Consider the following 20,448-nt stretch of genomic DNA (forward strand, 5'->3'; position numbering starts at 1 on the left):
ACTTGGGAATGCTAATCATTGTAAAGTGATTATTGCAAAAGGTACCTGCTCTGAATTCTGGTCCCAGGGCCCTACAAACACAAATGAGATAATAGAAATGAACCATAAATTCCATGTGGTGTTGGCACAGGTAGAAAATAAGAGTGTTGGCTGCCTTCTCCTATTGTTAAAGGCTATTGTAAACTTTTAATAAGTTTTTTAAATCTCCTTTGTTGAGTAAACATGTATACATGCTATACACATATATGCACTTATGAAATACTTCTGTATTTCCCAAGTTGAACACAATGCATTTAAGTGTAACTAGTAAATAAACTAAGTGAATAAAATTACTATATTATGATATCTGTCATACTGAGTCCCTTAGAAATAGACTCTGAACACAGGCGATGAGCCTGATGCCTGCTGAGGATTTTTCCTAGGGAGACACTTATACTGCAGTGAGAACAGGCAGCATGAAGGGCATAGGACTAGTTGCCCCCAGTTTGTGACTGCATCTTCCCCAGCCCTGTTAGGAGCTCTGGATGGCACATTCCAATTATCTCAAATAAAAGCACAGGTATGGGCATTTCGCTGTAGTAATAAGAGCGGCGGGGCTGTGTCCCCAGCACCCCAGCCACCTGCTAGCTTATGCCCCGAAATAATTACACAGAAACTGTATTCTTTTAAACACTTCTTGGCCCACTAGCTCTAGCCTCTTATGGGCTAAGTCTCATATTTTGCCTAACCCATTTCTAATAATCTGCATAGCACCACTAGGCGCGTTTACCGGGAAATATTCAGCATGTCTGACCTGGTGACTTGCTCCATCGCATCTGCTTCAGAGAGCAGAGCTATCGCGTCTGCCCGGGAGAGGGGAGCATGGCGTCTCTGAGCTCACTTCCTCTTCCTCCCAGCATTCTGTTCTGTTTACTCCACCCACCTATGTTCTAACCAATAAAATGGGCCAAGGCAGTTTCTTTATTTTTTAACCAATGACCTTCCTCCATCATTTCGCCATTTGCTTTTGCAGTCATCAAGGTGAGTGGAATTGGAGCACATGATGTGAAATTCCCAAAGAATCAATAAAAAAATTAATGGTTTTTTGTTTTTTAAAAAGATGCAGCTCAGATTCACCAGCCGCTATCATTGTCTATGTCTACAAGATGAGTGAGCCAGCCTTGAAGAGGGATCCTACTCATGTATTTCAGATAGAGAAAAAGTCATGCCTCTTTCAGGAGTTTTGAAATAAGTAAAACGTCAAATAGAATGCACAAAATCTACGATCTTTAGTCTAAAATCAAGTTCAACGATAAGAGAATGTAACAGTTGAGGAAAACAGAAATTCTCTTTAAGGAGGAGGGAGAGCAGACTGCCAGGGAGTCACAGTCCAGCCTCCAGTAGCCATTCCAGCACAACTTGCAGTTCTTCAATATCCTCCTTGCCTGTTGCTAGACAGGTACTTTCACAGGCACTATAACTAAACCCAAGAAATGACTACATCCTTCCAGAAATGTTGAAAAATAAATGCATTGTTGCTCACATTTTTAAACATATTTAAGACAAAGAAATTAAGCTTCAGTTTTACCTAAAGTCTCTAAAGCAAAAGGCAGGAGCTGAATCGGCTGTGAAGGGCTGGTGCCCAGGCCCTATCCGCACACCACTTCCCTTTTATCTCCTAAGCAACCAATTCACTGAGTCAGGTAAAATCTGCAAATGGAAATATGTGTGCACTCTATGACGCTGCATCTTTAAGAGAGCTTGGAAGGAAAAGAAATAGTATGCTGCTTTAATTTCTTTATCTGTTGGCTTCAGGGTAGCCGGATATGTGGCCACCTTGACTTGGTATTGCTATTTTACAGTGGACTGTGGGACTTTCTCAGTAAAGAGTGGTTTTCTTAAATCAGTGTTCTGTGTAGTTTCAGCTTGGGTTCTGCTCATAGCTGTCCCTAAAATGTTTTCATTTTCTTAAATAATCTTTCGGCTAAAGTAGAAATTAAAGACAATCATGGGAACCGCTTTAAGTATAAGACAGAAGGGTGGGTAGGGCATAGGGGACATAGCATTTTGTTTTTAAACAATAACATTTATTTAGATAAATCTCTCTCCACTATCTCTCGCTACCCCTTTCCCCCATTTCCCTTTCTCCTTCCCTCTCTCCTTAAGAGTTTGACAAACAAAGCATCATGAAAAAATAAACATCACCCTCATTTTCAGCACTGAGGTCACCCTTTCCTAGCTTTTTAGAACAGTTTTAATGAACTGTTTTCCCCCAGAAACATAAGAGGAGTGTCACTAAGCCACAGATTTACCAGACAGTTTCTGCCCAGTCTGTCTATGCATTGCAAGCTGTGATGAATTGACTGAGCTCGTCAGTCCTTTCTTCAGATCCAAAGAGCCAACACTGGGGTTCTTTCGCGTTAACTTCATTGTGAGTAAAGCTATCTACAAAGTCATCACTCACTCTACTCTTGCACAAGTGTTGAAGAGAATAGAAATAAACAAAGCTCTGGGCTTATTGCCAAGATAGTCTGAGAGTCACAGGCCATCACCATGAGCAACCCCCTCCTCCATGCCTGGGAATCTCCTGCAGAGCCTAACACAGAGGCATCTTTGCTTTCCTGATTTGAGCTACTGGAAAATGTCCAACGGGAACAGCACACCAAACAGGATGATGTACACAATCACTGCCTTGTGCTAGTCAATGGTACTATATATCTGGCTTTTTCCCCAGCTCTTGTGGCTAGTGTTCCGAATTACCATGTACAATCTATTAAACTCACTTTTTGAATCCTACTGAGCAGAACTATAGGAGGAGCGAACCTGGCTACAATAGGTAGTGGTATATTAGCCAGGACACAACATGATTCATGGGGAGACACATTAAAAGCTGCCTTGTAAGCCTGCGGGAAAGCCTGTGCGGAGACCTGGCTGCAGAAGAATGACAAAGAATCCCCTCAGAGAATCACCTACAAAACATGATGTATATCAACCAACAAGGGAGAGGATTTATATGAGAGGCAGACAGATGGCAGCACCTGACAAGGCGGCCAAGTCTCCGGAGCTACTGTATCCAGGCAAGCATCCTACATCTTGGCAGAAGAAGGAAGTGGCAATGACTCATACTGGCCTACTGTTTCTGAGCCTTGTATTCCTAGGCTAATGGCTGTTCTTTCAAGTTGTGAGCAAATTATCACTAATCAGGTAGTAAAATCTGGCTGGAATTGGGGATCTTCAGTCGCCTCCCAGGAGTCATTGTTGCTAAATAGCAGTACTTACTCTCTGTATGTCTTCTTACACACACAACAGATACAGGATTTGATTATGGTTCCAGCATCTATGAGGCATGGGAACTTCTGTTCAAATTACCACAAGCACCTCCTGAGCAAACTGACAATCTGTGACCTTTTTGGATCCATGCGTTGGTTGAGTTTTCCAGGAGAGTGAGTCCTGGGAGATTAGGAGGCATGGGTGAATAGAGGTGGACCTGAGAGCTTCGGACTATGACTGGAGTCCCTGAGCCACAACTGTCAGGAATGCACAGCAAATGGGGTAGAGAGATAGGGCTGGATGTGCAGGGGAGCAAGAGCACCAGAGTACAGTCTTGGTGGAGAGCACATTAATTTTTTTTTCTTTCTAGGAATAGTGAAAAGAAAAAAAATATTTCCAAAGATCCTTTGTAAGAAGAGAAAATGGGATTTTGTGAGTTGAATCAAGGGGCATTCCTACAGCAAAGTTTTTTCTTTGAGGAGAAGAGGTTTTGCTTCCACTCTGGTGTCTTCTGGCTTCCCTATTCCACTGAAGAATGATGTGGGATATCCTTTTATATATGTGTTGCTTTTATAGGTTGATGAATAAATATGTTTTAGCCAATGGCTTAGCAAAGCAAAGCCAGATGGGAAATCCAAACATATATGTGCAGAGAGAGAGAGAGAGAGAGAGAGAGAGAGAGAGAGAGAGAGAGAAGATAGAGTCAGAGAGATGCAAGGTAGCTGCTGAAGGAGGCAGACACCATGCAGCAGCTCAAGAAGTAAGAGTTAATAAATCACAAGCCTCATGATAAAATATAAATTAATAGAAATGGATTAAATTAAGATGTAAGAGCTAGTTAATAAAAGGCCAAGCTATTGGCCAAGCAGTGTTGTAATTAATATAGTTTCGATGCGATTATTAAGGTATGGGTTGCCGGGAAACAAATGAGCAGTCTCCAGTTACAGAAGAAGGCTTTTAGGAGAAACCGTGATGGTGTAATAACAGTTGCAATGTCAGTCTAGCCAGAGGCTTAGGAAAGGGCCGGATTCCATCAAGACTCATAGAATCCTCTTCCACTGTATTTTCACATCACAGAGACATGGGTACAGTACCATTCCTGAGTCCCAGGACAGAGACCATCTCATGGAACTCCTTAGGGGAGAAGACCAAAACAAAGGCTGAAAGAAAATTAATCTCTCTATATCAGGCATTCAATAAACTACAGATTCTGGCCAGAATAATGTGAAACCATTAAATGTAGGCCAATACTCACTCGTGATGACTTCTACTCAGTCTCTACTTCTGGATAGATCATATCCAGTTTTCAAACAAAAAACTACAAACCTAGAAAAATCAATTTAATAAAAATATTTTTAAATAAAAGAAAGGGAGCATGAAATAAGGAAGAAGGGTAATAGAAAAGAGAAAGAGGAGAGAGAAATTTAGAGAATCCAGTTGCTATTAAACACATTCACATGAAAAGCAGCTATGGGCATTTTGAGAGTTTGGCAGTATACCCCAAATGGCCAGGATAGTGTGTTAGTGTTGGAATGAGAAAGTGTGGATAACATGAAGAACTGAGAAGCCTAGAATGGACCAGGAGCTCCAAGGAAAGCCAAGAGGTTGCAATTAGCCCTTGTCTTTGGCTAACATGGAGAAAGTATCTGATGGCTCTACAAAGTAAACACAGGAAGGAGTCATGTTCTGGGAGTGGGAGATCAGAATCTTCCCACTTCTAAACACAAGAGAACTTGACTGGAAAGGTGAGATGCCAAGTGGAAGAGTGAGTTGAAGAAGGCTACAGAGTAATCATGAATGTGAACTCTACAAATTCTTCACATGCTCAAACCAGATTAAAGTATCTTAGGGCACACAAAGGCTGGTGGGAAAGCTAAGAAATCTTCTGGGTTTATCAAATTCAGTTTGTATAAGGTGTGCCTTTCTTTATCAAAAGAGAAAGATAAAGCTTTGGAAGAAATCATATTTATTCATATACAAAGTTGGAAGAGTAGGAGGAAGTTGAAATGGAGGACAAGAAAGAAGAAGAATGGAGGAGGGTGAGAAGGGGGAGGAAGAAGAGAAAGAGGGAGAAGAGGAGGAGAATTAAGAGGAGCAGAGGGATGAGAAGAAAGGAATAAGGAGAAAGGGGTAAAGGAAGAGAAGAAGAAAGAGAAAGATGGAGGAGAAGTTACAAGGGGAGGAAGAGAAGAAAAGAGGGGAGAAGAAAAAGAGATTTTCGCCAGAAACCAAAAAGCAATGAGAGTGTCCATTAAAACATTTGAAGAAGCAAAAACTATAATTCTGTATCCACTGAGATGATTTCTCAAAGGAAGTGAAATAATCTGTTAAGACAAACCTGTTTCTTGGAAAGAACTCCTGAAGTTGTTTGGGGAGAAAAATAGTGTACAAGCAAGAATTTTGGATCTAAAGAATTCCGGAAAAGAGCAGAGCTCCAGGGGATGAGACCAAAGGGAAATAAGATGTCACTCTCACTCTCTGTTCTTGTGCTAAGTGTATATAACAAAGGCTTACCATCTTAAGTACTTTTGAGCACACATCTCAGCAATAAGAAAAATGTCACTGCCATCTTTCTCCAGAAAGCTGAAAAACTGAAACCAATTATCCATTCAAAAATAACCCTCCACAATGCCATAAAGCTTGGTTAGGTGACATGGGGCTTCTAAGTGGAGTTAAATGAATTGTAAACACGTAAGTGTTCAGGCATGTGTTAACACATAAGAGAAAACAATCACATAACTATTTTGACAAATATCACAGATGGTGTAAAAGTATTAGAAAAATGAAACAAAGGCCAATTGTACCACATATAAAGTGGTTAAAATCACAATAGATTCCATTCAACTTGTCATTGTAGCTGTGGAAACAACAAACACATGTATTAAAAGCTAGATGCTATCAAGGTTTGAGAACAACACCCAACAACGTGTCTACAATAATACAGGGCAAATGGCAGGCAAGAAGGAGAGAGGCCATGTCAAATAGGCAATCACAACTGAGGTCAATCCACCACATTAACTCAGGAGAAGCAGATTAAACCAAGAAAACATTCTGGAACATGAAAGAAATTCACAGAATGCTGTATATAATCCTATTTGTAAGGTGTATTTCAAGAGAACAGTGATCTATTGTGCACTCACCTGATGGGAACATTAAAATGTATGTTTAAAAGATACAGAATTAAGAGAGCAGGTGATCAGGCTTCCACATGGTTGAATTCTTCAGTGTTTCTCATTTCATTAATTACTTCATGAAACATCTTAGGATACAGTAGATGTGACTATCACCATCTGTTAGCCTTGTCTGTTTTTTTTTTTCTTTCTAAAACCACCAAACAAGTGTTCACCAAAGAGAATGCAATTAAACTAAAATTTCAACAATACTCATCTGGAAAATTCTAAGATATATAGGAATAATTAACCTACATCTAGGTAAGATGAGTACTCAGAAAACTTTAAATTTCAGAAGACATTGGTATTTGTTTGAACAAAGTAAAAGTTGAACTCCATTTCTTTATGAGATTTATATGACAGAGAGAATTTATAGCATGAGAAGCATATATTTATACAGAAAAATGTTTTCAAGCAGCTGCCCAAGCTTTCACCTTGGGAAATAGTGAAGAAAGCAATTTAAGGGTAAAGCAAGCACCCGAAAAATATATTGGATAAATCTATGAAATTGCGAACAGAAAAGCGATAGAAAAAAATCAACAAAACCAGGAGATGAATATTTGAAAAGATCAATAAAATTGATAAAACTCTAGACAAGCATACCAAAAATAAAGAGGGAGAAGAAGGAACAGCTCTTACTATCAGAAATGAAAAAGGGACCATAACCTCTGAACACATGGAATGCAGAAGAAATCATAAAACAATAGAAACTGATTTATTTGACATATGCAGATAAATTTAATAATTTGGATGAATGAGAATGATAATTTGCAGCATGAAAGACACAAATTACCAAAACTTACAGAAAACCAAATAGACAATCCAGACAGGGCTGGGACCATTAAAAAAATGTATTAGCAATGATTAGCCTTCTAAAATAGAAACACCTGGTCAACATGATTTTATTGGTCAATTACCCAACTATTTGAAAAGAGGTTTTTGTAAAGTCAGTTTCCCGTATTTCTCCCAGGAAACTGAAGTAATATATTCTGATGTAAGTCTTTTTCTTCATGGCAACAGCAGGTAGGCTAGTGATTGAAGAAGGATATAAATAAATAGGATGGAAAGAGGCATTTCTCCCTGAGATATTTGTCTTTGTCTTTCAGGGAACTAAAGTTAAGGCCACAGTTTTTACATTTCAGTTTGTTTTTTTTTTTGTTTTTTTGTTTTTTTTTTTTTTATGGTGGCCTTCTTCTGAAGGGCCCAGCACCAAAAGACATAGAGGGGGAAACTTTTTTTTTGATTTTTCGAGACAGGGTTTCTCTGTAGCTTTTGGTTCCTGTCCTGGCACTAGCTCTTGTAGACCAGGCTGGCCTCGAACTCACAGAGATCCACCTGCCTCTGCCTCCCAAGTGCTGGGATTAAAGGCGTGCGCCACCACTACCCGGCTAGAGGGGGAAACTTTATACAAAAACTTGACACAGTCTTTGTTGGCCACAAGATTGAGCTGAGCATCAGCTGGGACAGGTCCTGTGAATTTGGCCCATTTTGATATAAGATGACTGGAAAAGCCTAATGATTCAAGGGAAGAAATCAGGCACATAGTACAAGACAGGACTTCCCTAAAGACTGCTCAAGTAAGAACCTTCCCAACACCTGATGATTTCATATTTTATGAAAATGATTTATAGTGTCTCATTGAATCTTTAAACCAGTCTGCAGACCTTAGGAGTCTGTCATTATTGCTAGGAAATGCCCTTTGTTGTGTGTCTATCCATGAAGTTAGACCATCTCATTATAATCCTCAGTAGGCATCTACAGAGAAGCAGACTGTTGTGGGCTTGTGTCTAACATTTGAAAGTAATTTCATATTCTTCAGGCATAGGAATAGTTGTGATATCAGTATCCTAAGCAATGTGTAACTTTTTAAACTTATTTATTAAGACACTCATGAAACTATGTAGTCAATAGCTGACATTAAGTTTTACCTCTCTTTTGTCTTCAAGAATTCCAGCTAATGCTTTCTATAAATAATTGTTTTCTAAGTGGCCAGCATTGATTTAAGTACTGTAATCCTTAATACCATTTTCAAATAGTATTTGGTTCTTCAAATTTAAGCATGGTCCTACTTTTGAAGAGATGCAAGGGTATGCACACAAACAGGATCCTCGTTTGTGGTTTGTGCCACAGAATACCCCTAACAGTACCCACTCTTACTGCCTTGGCCCACATTTACATCACCTGGAAAATATTTACTCTGCTGGTTGAGTTTCTGTATTCTTTATACCCAATGAGGTTTTGTTTAACTTTAGTTTTTATGTAATTAATATTTCTTAAACAAGACCCAAGAACAGATTTTGACAATTAGTGTCTACATCACTGCCTGGGTCTTTTGTTAGCAGTTTACACTGTCTACCTAGCAAGCTTAGTGATGATTTTAATTTGTGTGTGTGTGTGTGTGCGTGCGTGTGTGCGTGTGTGATTCCATGTATGCAGATGCTCAGTGAGGCTAGGAAAGGGCATTGTATCCCCTGAAGCTAGAGTTACAGGTAGATGTGAACTTCCCAAGGTGGGTGATTGTAAAAAAAAAAAAAAAAAAAAAAAAAAAAATCAGGTCCTTTGAAAGAGCATCAAGTGCATTTCCATGCTGACCCATATCTCCAGCCTGAGGTCATTCTATTTTAGCACACTATTGTTTATGTCTCCTTACTACTGTATTTTCACATCCCTGAGTACATGCTGTTTATGAGAAGTTCCTTGTGTTGTCCAACTTCAGACCATATGTCCATATCGTTTGTATTAAACCTACTTTAATTCATATTTTCAAGAGACAGTTTGTATGCTCTTAAAGTGGCCAGTATATAACCTTAGTATGATTTGGAGTAGCAAAAGTCTCTAACAGTAATGAGAAAAAGATGTGAAAAATTATAATCAAATGTTTAATTATCAATACAGGTTCGGTTTTGTATTTTTAAATATTCGCATGATTTTATATAAAAAATTATCATGGAAGTTTTGTTAGAGTTCTTAAATGTGTCACACATTGCTCTGAAATGTTCTTCCAAGATGATGCGAGGAGGAGGCATACAGCTTTTTTCAAGACCGACTTTTTGGGAATACATATTTATTATAAGAATATGTCATCTATACACAAGTGAGGTAATATCAGTCCTGCATGCTTGGGAATGAATGTGTTAGGAAAACCCTAGGAGAGTCCTCTGTGTTCCACAATGATCATCCTCCTGCCCTCTTGCCTCACTCTGAAACATGAAACGTCTATCCCTTTTTACTAGGACGTCAAACATGCAAGCTCATGGCCCCTCCCATACAAATACTCAGTGTGACAAAGAGAATACTTAATTTGACTTATGTCGACAGCTCCATTTCTTAACCAAAGTGTTGTGGATAATCTTTTTGTACAGTGTAAAGATGTATCTCTGCCAAGGCACATTCTGGTTGGTTTAATAATGAGCTGAACAGGCAGTAGCTAGGCAGGAGAGGACAGGTGGGACTCCTGGGAAGAGATAGGAACTCTGAGAAGAAGAGAGGGAAATTCACCAGCAAGACTCAATGGAAGTTGCATAGACAGTATGGAGGAGATATAACAAGCCATGTAGCAAACTGTAGAATAATAAAATGGGTTAGTTTAAGTTATAAGAGCTAGTTGGGAACAAGCCAATCTTTCATAATTAATAAGAGGTCTCCATGTCATTACTTGGGAGCTGCTGGCCCAAAGAAAATCTGACAACAGCAAGTAATCTACAGGTAGACTGACAAAATTCAATTTTAGAGTTCAGTTTTTTTAAAATTCTGCAATATCCTTCTGATTATAAGAGAACATTCCATGGAAATTGAAAAGGAGAGGCAAAAGGTCTTGGATTCTTGGCTGCTGGTAGAGGACGGGTCAGCAATGAATATCATCCAAAGAGCCAGAGGTCGTCATATCTAAAGTCAGTAAGACAAAAAATGCAAGCCATTCATTTTAAAGGCTCATTTAATCCTGGATGCTCTGCACCTCTTTCCTGAACTGATCAAAGCAAAAGCTCACTCCATATAGGCAGCCTTTAAGACGTGCGAGCTTGTGACACATTGACCTTCCCTTCTGTTAACCAAGTAATCAAGACCACAGTTTTAAAAGAAGAACTTTGTGAAAGCAGTGGTCTAGCGCCCAATAAACAGTTTCTATATGTGGCGCTGTTGTGACCAGAATGGTATCCTTGTCTGGTAAAGCCTCAGTTGATCAGCTGTAAAAGCTGAAGCTAATCTTGTGGGGGTGGAGTGGGGAGGGAGGGTGTGTTTGAGTGTACGCATGTCTTTGCCTCTGTGTGTGCGCGCTTGAGTGTGTGTGAGCATGTATGTGGGAAGGGGTGCATGGGGATTGTGAGTGTGATTTTGTATCAGTGTCGTCAGTGTGCAGCCTACCTTTCTTTGGGGACATGTTTACTCATTTTTTTATATAAAAAAGGATATTTACTTTCTTGTTGTTAAATGGCTTGAATTGCCTATAAATATAGCATATGAATACCATATTGATGTATAGTTTCAAGTACTGGCTATCTTTCTCTAGGCTGTCTCTTTATTTTGATGTTAGGTTAATGAAACCCCAGCACTTATTCTATATCTAAGAAATTGGATATACATATCAAATGAACACATGTCCTGTCATATTGTCTGGCCCATTTTTCAGAAGAGCCAAGGTTTAGAATCAACCTAAGTACCCATCTGTGCATGGCTGGTTGAATAGACAACATGGTAATGGTAATAGTCTACCATCAAAATAAAATATTTTCATAGAGCACAATGTGATTGATCCCAGAGAATGTTGTTATATAAAGCATCTTAAGACAAGAAAGAAAGGCATGAACCACAAGACTTTGGTCATAGTTGGCATTTAAATAAATGCTGATGTCATGAAGCCACTAAAAGACTGGTGGTCACCAGAAAGCTGCAAACTCAGCAGAGGAAGGAGATCTCAGGCAAGGATTATAAAGCTAAACTTAAATAGCAGGAATATTAAAATTGTGTTCCGGATAAGCATCAATGTGACAGTAGATGGGAGCGAATGCCTGGAGCCAGGGGGACAGGGAAAGTAGGGAGGAAAGAGAAGGGAGGTGATGTACATGAAGGATTTTGGAGTTTCAATTTAGAGATATAAAGATGTTCAAACACTCCTGTGGTGACTGCCGCACTGCTCCTTCAGTGTGTTAAGAACCCTTGAATCATACACTTTAAAGAAGTCAACAGTGAGATGGGAAAGCTCTGTCTCGATAAAGATGCTTTGACTTAAAGCAGAGTGAATAAGTTTGTATTGAAAACTCAGCTCATTTGCACACTGGAAACGGGCGCTCCCTGAGATCAATCCTACTTCACACCCCCACTCCCAACCCCTGGCTGTACTTGGAGGCGTTTAGTTGAAGCCAACAAAATACCTCCATGTCTTATTTATGATAATATAACTAAAACTTAGTTCAGAATTAAATTAACTGTTTCTGCTTCAGTGATACAGGGAATTTATTCTTCTCATACCCTGATCCCATATTTGACCCAAACCAGGAATTTTGATCCAACTAGATTTGGCATTTATTGTATTTGTATTATGTATCAATAACTTATTTTATTCTTTATTTAGTTTTTTTTACAAAAATGAATACATTTTATACAAAACATATAAATTTCTAATCTGTTTAGAGTTCTGTATTATTTATGTACATGTTTTATATTTAATATTTGATAATCTTAAACATATATCTCACTAATTAATAGCTATAACAGCTACTTACTTTTTCTCTTTTAAAAATTACAGATTTTTTAATTCAATATATTTAGACTATGGTTCCACACCCCTCTACTCCTCTCAGTTTCTCCCCATCTTCTCTGCCATCCAGGTCCACATCCTTTACTCCTCTCAATGGAAGGCCTGCTCTTTTCTGATGGGAAAGAGAGGAGCCATGGATCTAGGGGAGAGGGGAAGAGGTAGGGAGGAATAGGAGGAATGGAGGGATAAGAGGCTATGATTAGGATGTATGAAAGAAGAATAAATACAAGGAAAAAAGAAAACCAACAAGCTTCCAAGTAATAATCATAAAATAGGGTGAAACAAAAAATAAATCTGAATAAGAAAAAAACAATCAAACAAAAAAAAAGAGGTAAAGAAAAACCACAAGATACATATGAGATGCAAAAACACATTTACACACACAGGAATCACAGAAAAACACAAACCAGAAGCCATAATACATGTACAGAGGACGTGAAAGGTTTAGAAAATATTCTGACTTATCATTATGATACAAAGAACCTCCAAAGGTACAGTGGCGTTCATTTTATCTTGGTCATCTACTTCTAGGCATGGGACCAGCCTTAAACAGTTAATTGCTTCCCCATTGAGACTCCCTTGGAGAATACTTTTTTATTTTTATTTGCAAGTGACTATTAATTGGAGATTGTGTCTGGCTTAATGATGGGTACATGTGTCTACTCTTTGCTCTCGGACTCCATCTGGTACAGACGCATGCAGGCCCTGTGCCAGAGGCCACAGTTTTAGTAAGTTCATATATGTGCACATGTGTTGTCCATGTTGTGTTTAGAGGGTCTTGAGTTCTTGCTGTCCTCCACCTTCTTGGCTCTTAACTTCTTCCCACCTCTTTTTCTACAGGTTCCTTGAGCCTGGAGAGGAAGGATTTGGTGGGTGGGGAGATGTTCTAACGTCTTTCACTCTGCATATTGTCTGGCTGTGGTTTTGTGTATTTGTTCCCTTTTGCTTCAGGAGGAAGTTTCTCTGATGATAGCTGTGCCAGCCACTGCTGCATCCCTGGTCAGGGTGGCAGGCCACTTCCTGTTGAAATATGAGCGGCGGGGCTGCGTCCCCGGCACCCGGCCGCCCACATGGCTAGCTCTAGCTTATGCCCCGAAATAATTACACGGAAACTGTATTCTTTTAAACACCTCTTGGCCCATTATATCTAGCCTTTTCTCGGCTAACTCTCGCACCTGGACTAGCCCATTTCTTATAATCTGTGTAGCCCACAAGCTGGCTTACCAGGAATGATCTTAACCTGCATCTGCCTGGAGTGGGAGAATCATGGCGACTCCTTGACTCAGCTTCTTTCTCCCAGCATTCTGTTCTGTTTACTCCACCCACCTATGTTTTAACCTATGAGGGCCAAGCAGTTTCTTTATTGCTTAACCAATGAAATCAACAGATAGAAAGATGACCCTCCTCCATCAGCTTCACAACAGTTAATTCTTTTGAGCAGATATAGATAAATGTAATTGACATTACATTTAGGGAGTTTCATAAAGAAGTAGGATATTTTTGTGAAAATTACTGCAATATCCTTTTGTTTAGGGAGTTGCTTTCATGTCTCTTATGTTGCCTTCTTCAGAGCCACAGGCAAACTGGTAAACTTCTGAGCTTGTCTTTTGCCTCCTTGGGTCTCACCTGTGGAAAATGGGAGATCTGAAGGAGATGGTGAACCGGAGTGTTGCCACGTGGTAAATTTTAGAGAAGGGTTCAAGACAAATGTCCAGGAGGACGTGGCATTTGCAGATTAGATTAAATCCATACACTGTGTAAGCATGGCAGATATGATCTCTGCATACCCCTAGTTCTGTAATTCTGAAAAACAAAATCAAAACACAATCACAGCTTCTCAGTATTAGAAGGCAGGCTACACAGTATCCTTGGTGCCTGCTGCTCCCACAGTGTATGTCACCTGACCTCAGAGGCCTGTGCTGACCCTTTCACATCTCCAAGGTCTCATTAATTAGAGGCTTTAACGTAATCAGCTGATTATAATTGGGTTTGCACAGCCCTCTCCCATCTCATTGCTTCATCCCCTGGCAACACTGCCCGTGTTTTCATCTTGACACGGAGATGTGACAAGTCCAGGTAGGTAACTAGCTACAAATGTCCTGCAGGTTGAGCAGCAGCCTTCTTGTAGATCATTTGGCCCCATAAGGCCTTTCTGGAGGAGACCTAACGTGAATGACCTGACATCCTGTCAGCGCTCAGTCACGCCTGTCTTCCAGAGAACTGGTAGCTCCAGTTCTAATATGTCAGGCTGTCTTTTAAACAATGACATGACCACTAAAATCCTTCCTTTCTTTCTTTTTTAAAATCTGTGATTTATTTTGATTCTATTCTTTCCCCTCCCCCAACTAACTCTAGGTCCTCTTCATATACCTAACCACCCAAATTCCCCTTCCTTCTATTTCTTTCTTAAAAAGAAAACAAAAATATAAAAAGTAAAGTAATGTAGCATCAGTTTGATAAGCAGTTCTAGAAACACACATAAAAATCCTTTATATCTGGATCATCGAATATAATTGGGGAAAGAAGTGTCTTACCTTGTCATTTATCACATGATAAACATATTTTCTCTCTGGCACATGAACATTGGGCTTCTTCTCTTTTCTCAGTATGATGTATTTTTCAGTAGGGATTAGTTCTGATGTGTCTCATATCCCTCAGAATGATTTACTTAGAGATTGAAAAAATAAGAAAACTTAAAAGATATTTATTATTTTCTTGTTGCCCTGTGGACTCATGGAAGCATTGTTCATTGACTTGGTATCAACTGAGTGTCTATCCTTCTTTCATATTTCATATATATAATACACAGAGAGAGAGAGGGAAAGGAGAGAGAGAGAGAGAGTCTGGGTGGCAATAACTGTGATGTCTGAGATCTATTCTTTCCATTAAGGGCCCTACATTCTAGATTTGTTAGCAAGTTTAAGCAAAAAGACAGAGCTAAACCCTGATTTCAGACAATGAGAAATTACATACAATGGCATCTCAAGAGAAGTGTCTCAATGTGTCACATACACATTAGCTGTAAATAAAATGCAGTCTAAAGACTAACCCGTTTAGATATTGGCAAGATAGAAAGAATAGCATATTATAAGGCTAAGGCAAAAGGAACCTAACAATCAGTCCTGGAAGATGAGTCTTGAAATCATCCAAGTGCAATAAGCACAGAATGCACAATGTTATGTTGCACAGCAATAGCTGACATGAGCATATGCTTGTTAAATGTTTAGAGAAATGTGGCATCTTATTACATTGTGATACATCATGATATAGATCCATATATAATAAGATGGAGTGTATTATCTATATGTATCACATATAATATGTGATCATTCTATCATGATTATTAATAAAATAAATACAATTCATACAACACATTAGTATACAATATGTGCAAGTAAATGTAATAAAATGATTTTTAAAACTACCACAAAATGATACACTGAAAAATGCGGGGTCCTCAGTGGATCCCAGTCCTCCAGGGCTCTCAGGAGGAGCCTCTTGAGTCTCACTCAGTGTGAAAATCAATGATCTTGTGTGGCCTACAGAGGATCCATTGATGCATGAAAGCACAGACAGGGAATCAAGGATAAGAGAAGGATTCTGAATTACAGTCATCAACAGCCAATGAGTCCTGGATCCTCCAATGCACCAGGCTTTCATCCAGTGTCTAACTCTCTTAACTAGCCGATATTTACAATCAGCCTTGAGTTTGGCAAATTTTCTTCTTTCCTCTTTCTGGATGAGACAAATGAGACAGAGCCTGACTCAAGCTCAGGTGTTTGGATTTCTAGAGCTTTCTAAACTTATTGCTGTATGGCAGCAATAAGCATAATCTTGGAATACAGATGGCCTTTAATTCAACACAGGTTAAAGTATGTAAAAATGCTGAGTGCCAATCAATGACGTTTTCATGATAACACATATCTAGTATGCATTCCTTCCTATGTAAACCATTTTACATTATTTTTCTTCCTTTATCTTTTGAGTAACCAATAACTGAGAAGACCTTTGCCAAGAAGTAATACTAGACACAGAAAGAAGAGATAATCCCAATCTAAAATTATCTAAAATTATTTATAATGTTTTTATTTATGATTGGTCTCTCTGTGTGTGCACACATGCACACATACTTACATGCTATGGATGCACATATAGAGGGCATATAGAGGTCAGAAAACTCATAGAAGCCATTTCTCTCCTACCATGTGAACTCTGGGGTTGAACTCAGATCATCTGGCTAATCAGCAAGCATTTTGCCTACTAGATCATCTCACCAGCCCTTAATCTAAACATGTCTATATGAAAACAAAACAGTTTTAAGATTAAAATTACTAAGTAATCATTTCAGAGGTAGAGTTGGTAAATCTTGACTGATTCCTGACTGCAAATGGGGTGTAGCCAGCCTCCTCAGAACTGGCACCAAGGCCTCCCCTTCTTGAATTGTGAGACACATCAGTCCTGTCTTTCTAAGTTGTATTTGAAAGGTAATTTGTTACAACCATGAAAGATTTAATGAATACAGAGGCATTAATGAAACGAGACTTTATCTACACAGTATCTGCCCAGAACTCTTTATCCTCACAACCTTCTCTCCACTGAACGCTTCCTTTCCAAATTTGGTTGGTCCTGTATCCCTCCCAATCTTCAGTATCATTTCCGGTGTGGAATGGTAGTTGATCACGATAACCACATCCCCTCTGCACTTACTCTTCTTCTATGACAGTTAGTCACCTCCTCCTATTATAAAAAAATACTATTTATTGTGCAGAGATGACTCAAAAATTAGCCATCCCTATCAGAATAAACAGATAATGGTTTTACCTAAGGTAACAAGCAAGGCGCTGAAATGTTTGATCACCAATCCGGAGTCATCCGGTTGCTGAGTAGTGGAGTTTCAAAAGTGTGCTCTGTGCCCAGATCTGCCTGGCTCCAAGATCTGTTTCCTTTTCTTTGATCTGTGCTGCCTTCAGGGCCAGCTGGAGCTGTGCTTGGCAAACATGGTCTCCAGCATTCATTCACAGGCCATCCATATCCCTTAAGCTGCTTACCCTAACAGAGACACATGATGTTGGCCAGTTTTCTTTCTGTTTTTATACATGATTTGTATGCCTTCTTGGAAGGCTATTTTCTCAACTAAGCAGCATGACATGATGATAGAACCAAGAACAGGGTCACCCATATGTTTAAAATGTGTTTCCTTTCACCAACGGTGAGGCAAACTTATTTTAAAATATCCCTTCTAGAATGTCCCACATCGTTTTGAAATTATTGTGTGCATTAATGGACAAACTCTATCTTGTTTGCTCTATTTTATTTGCTGAAGGCTTTGATTACAAAGTCTTTTTGGTGAGTTGATGCTCAGTCCAGGTTGTTCAACATTCTCCAACATGCAGGGAAAATATCTGAGGACAGAGATGTCTCTGGTCCCAGCTCTAGGGACCAACTGAAAAGCAAGCTTAGATCTGGTCTCCACGAAGATGGCCATTCCTCTTCTCTAGAATTCAAACTTTACAGCTGGAGACTTCATGCCTTTCACGTGACCTGCAAACTTATGTGCAAGTGTGTTCATGAGCAGTACCTAGGGATCCGCTTTCTGAAACATGAACTTTAAACATTTGCAAGAGTTCTTACCATTTGCAGAATCCAAGGAGAAATATTAGGAGATCTGAAGGTTAGCTTGTCTGTAAATTGACACTAATTACAGGACACAATCCGTTCTCCTTTCTTTGCAAGTGCAGCATGAGGGTGGACTGTGAAAAGCCACAGCACAGTGCAAGCAGAACTGCTTTCCATCACTACAAAGAGCAATGTGAAAAAATTGTTGCTTTTAATTAATCATTCACATGGTTATCATTTTTGTATCCAAGTGTGTTGTAAAATTATATGATTAGACCATATATGAGGTTCCTTTCGAATGCCATATGCTCATCCTTAGAGTGAGTTCTCTAATCAAAAGTAATTTTCAGTTGTCTTGGAGTGATTTCTGTAAGTTCTCTTGCCTCTGGTATTTGCTGTTGTGAAATGTCAATAAGGATGTGATTAATCATGTGACTACAGTTAATCATGGTCAAGGACATGGCGGCTTATGTTTTTTTTGTCTGATGCATCTTCCTTGGTGGTGAAGTCTGACTGGCTTCTTGAGTGGCCAGAGTGGGCAGATGTGTGTAAAGTGCTTAAGGCTTCTGTGGTCTTATAACATGGATTCGAAGATGCCCCAACACAAGTGGGCTTTGCCAATCCTCTGCCTGCCCAACGCCCTCAGGTTCCCATGTTCAGTCTCCTGGGGACACTGATTTGTTGGGAAGTGACAGCAGTGTCTGGACATGACAGTGGAACCTGCTGCTCACTCTGGGGTGTTCTCACCCTCTTTATTCTTGAATCCAGGACATATCACCCCCAAGCTCACACAAGACCACAGGAAACCCAAAATTGCTACCCTGTTTGACTAACCACTGCATTGAAGGTAAATCTTTCATGTCCTCTTGGGGTCTAAAAGCATTCTCAGCCAGTCAGTGGTGGTGCATGACTGTAATCCCAGCACTAGGGAGACTGAGGCAGGTTGATCTCTGTGAGTTTTAGGTCAGCCTGGTCTACAAATCAAGATCCAGGACAGACACGGCAGTTACACAGAAAAACCCTGTCTTGAAAAACCTTCCCTGAAACAGAGGTCTTCGTGACAGTAGTCCTTGTTACAGATATATTAAGCATGTTCACATCTCTCAAAACCCAATGGTGTGTTTCTCTCTTGTCTTATGAAAGGCAGTTCAAGAATGAAGACTGCAGTGTAAGCAAACCATATTTAGTATTCAGCCCTGCTGTTCTTTAAGCAGACAACTGAACTGCGAATGCCATGCTGAGAATTCCTGTGGAGAAGAGGAGGCCCGGGGCTGTCCCATGGGATGCTTGGCATGGCATGAGCAATAAAATAAAAGAACAGTAAAGTAGGTATTAAGGATCAAATAAGGGTTTGGAAGTCAGTGATGTGCTGTGGCAGAAGGAGGATTACCAATTTTGCCTGGCTGTTTTGGGGGTGGCTTTGTGGAGGGCCTCAGCAGAGATGTGATTCTCTTTCTGAGTAGATTGTGTCATATAAGATATAGTAAATGATGAGGACATTGATTTATTTGAACTTCTTCTTTTTGACATCAGTCATTCAGTTCAAAGCTCATTGGGGGACCATTATGCCATTAAAATGTCTGTGACTGTTTCTATTTCTATATATTTTTCTTTTTGAATTAATTTTAATTTTACTGTATTTCTACTGTTTCTACCCTTTCCTTCCCTGTTAACTTCCTTTTAACTTTCAAATTCATAACCTTTCAAATTCATAGCCTCTTTATTATTATTATTGTTAGTTCTTTTTCTCTCCGTGTGTGGGTGTGTATACTTTTCTGTTGAGTTTATTTGATCTTGTTTGTATGTATTTAAAACTGTTCACCCAGAACTGGATAATATATCAGGGACTCATCCCTCTCAATACTAATTAATTACTTGCAGCTCTTCTTCTATGGATTGGACCTTGTGAGATTCTCCAACTCTGGGTTGGAATGCCTATTTATTTTTATCCACTGTTTCCACATTGAAAACTAGCTTCAGTGGTTATTGTTCAACTGACTCCCTGTTGAATGCTCCCTCTTTCTGTTCTGCTCCTCAGGCAAATCTGCAGGTCCTTAGGCATTTCTGCAGGTCCACAGGCATACTTGCATGTCCTTGGGCATGCCTGTAGGTCCTCCTGCACATCTGCAGGTCCTCAGGCACATCTTTAGGACTTCAGGTACACTTGCAAGTTGTCCAGCAATCTATCTGCACCTGTGCCGTGAGCTTGCTTCATCATATTCATAGGTGCATTCTAACAGATTTTCACCAAGTCTTCTGTTCTGCTACATACTCTTGTGGAATATTCACTCACCCTCTGACACTCCCAAGACTGCCAATAAAGTTTACTTTGAATCAGAGAATGGAGAAGGTTTCAGAGGGCCGAGCATCTATAGAAAGATACAGGAAATATTAGGACCATCCATTTTAAACTAAGTTGTTAGACTGACAAATGCCTTTCATTTGATCAGATATAACCTGCCAAAAGAGGAACTCCCCAAAGTCAGGGTTTTGAGTTTGTATTTCCAGGGGAATAAAGGCATCAAACTAAGGAATCTGAAGACAGGAGAACAAATGAGATATCTAAAAGTCACAGGTGTGTGTACACCTCAGGCATTTAGAACTCAGGCAATCCAGGCATGCCCAGACTTCAAGAATTTCTGAGTTCTTTGTGGCACT

This window comes from Microtus oregoni, unplaced genomic scaffold (genome assembly GCF_018167655.1).
Source record: "Microtus oregoni isolate MIOR12 unplaced genomic scaffold, Mior012 000024F_ref0000369, whole genome shotgun sequence".
In the NCBI taxonomy this organism is placed as follows: Eukaryota; Metazoa; Chordata; class Mammalia; order Rodentia; family Cricetidae; genus Microtus; species Microtus oregoni.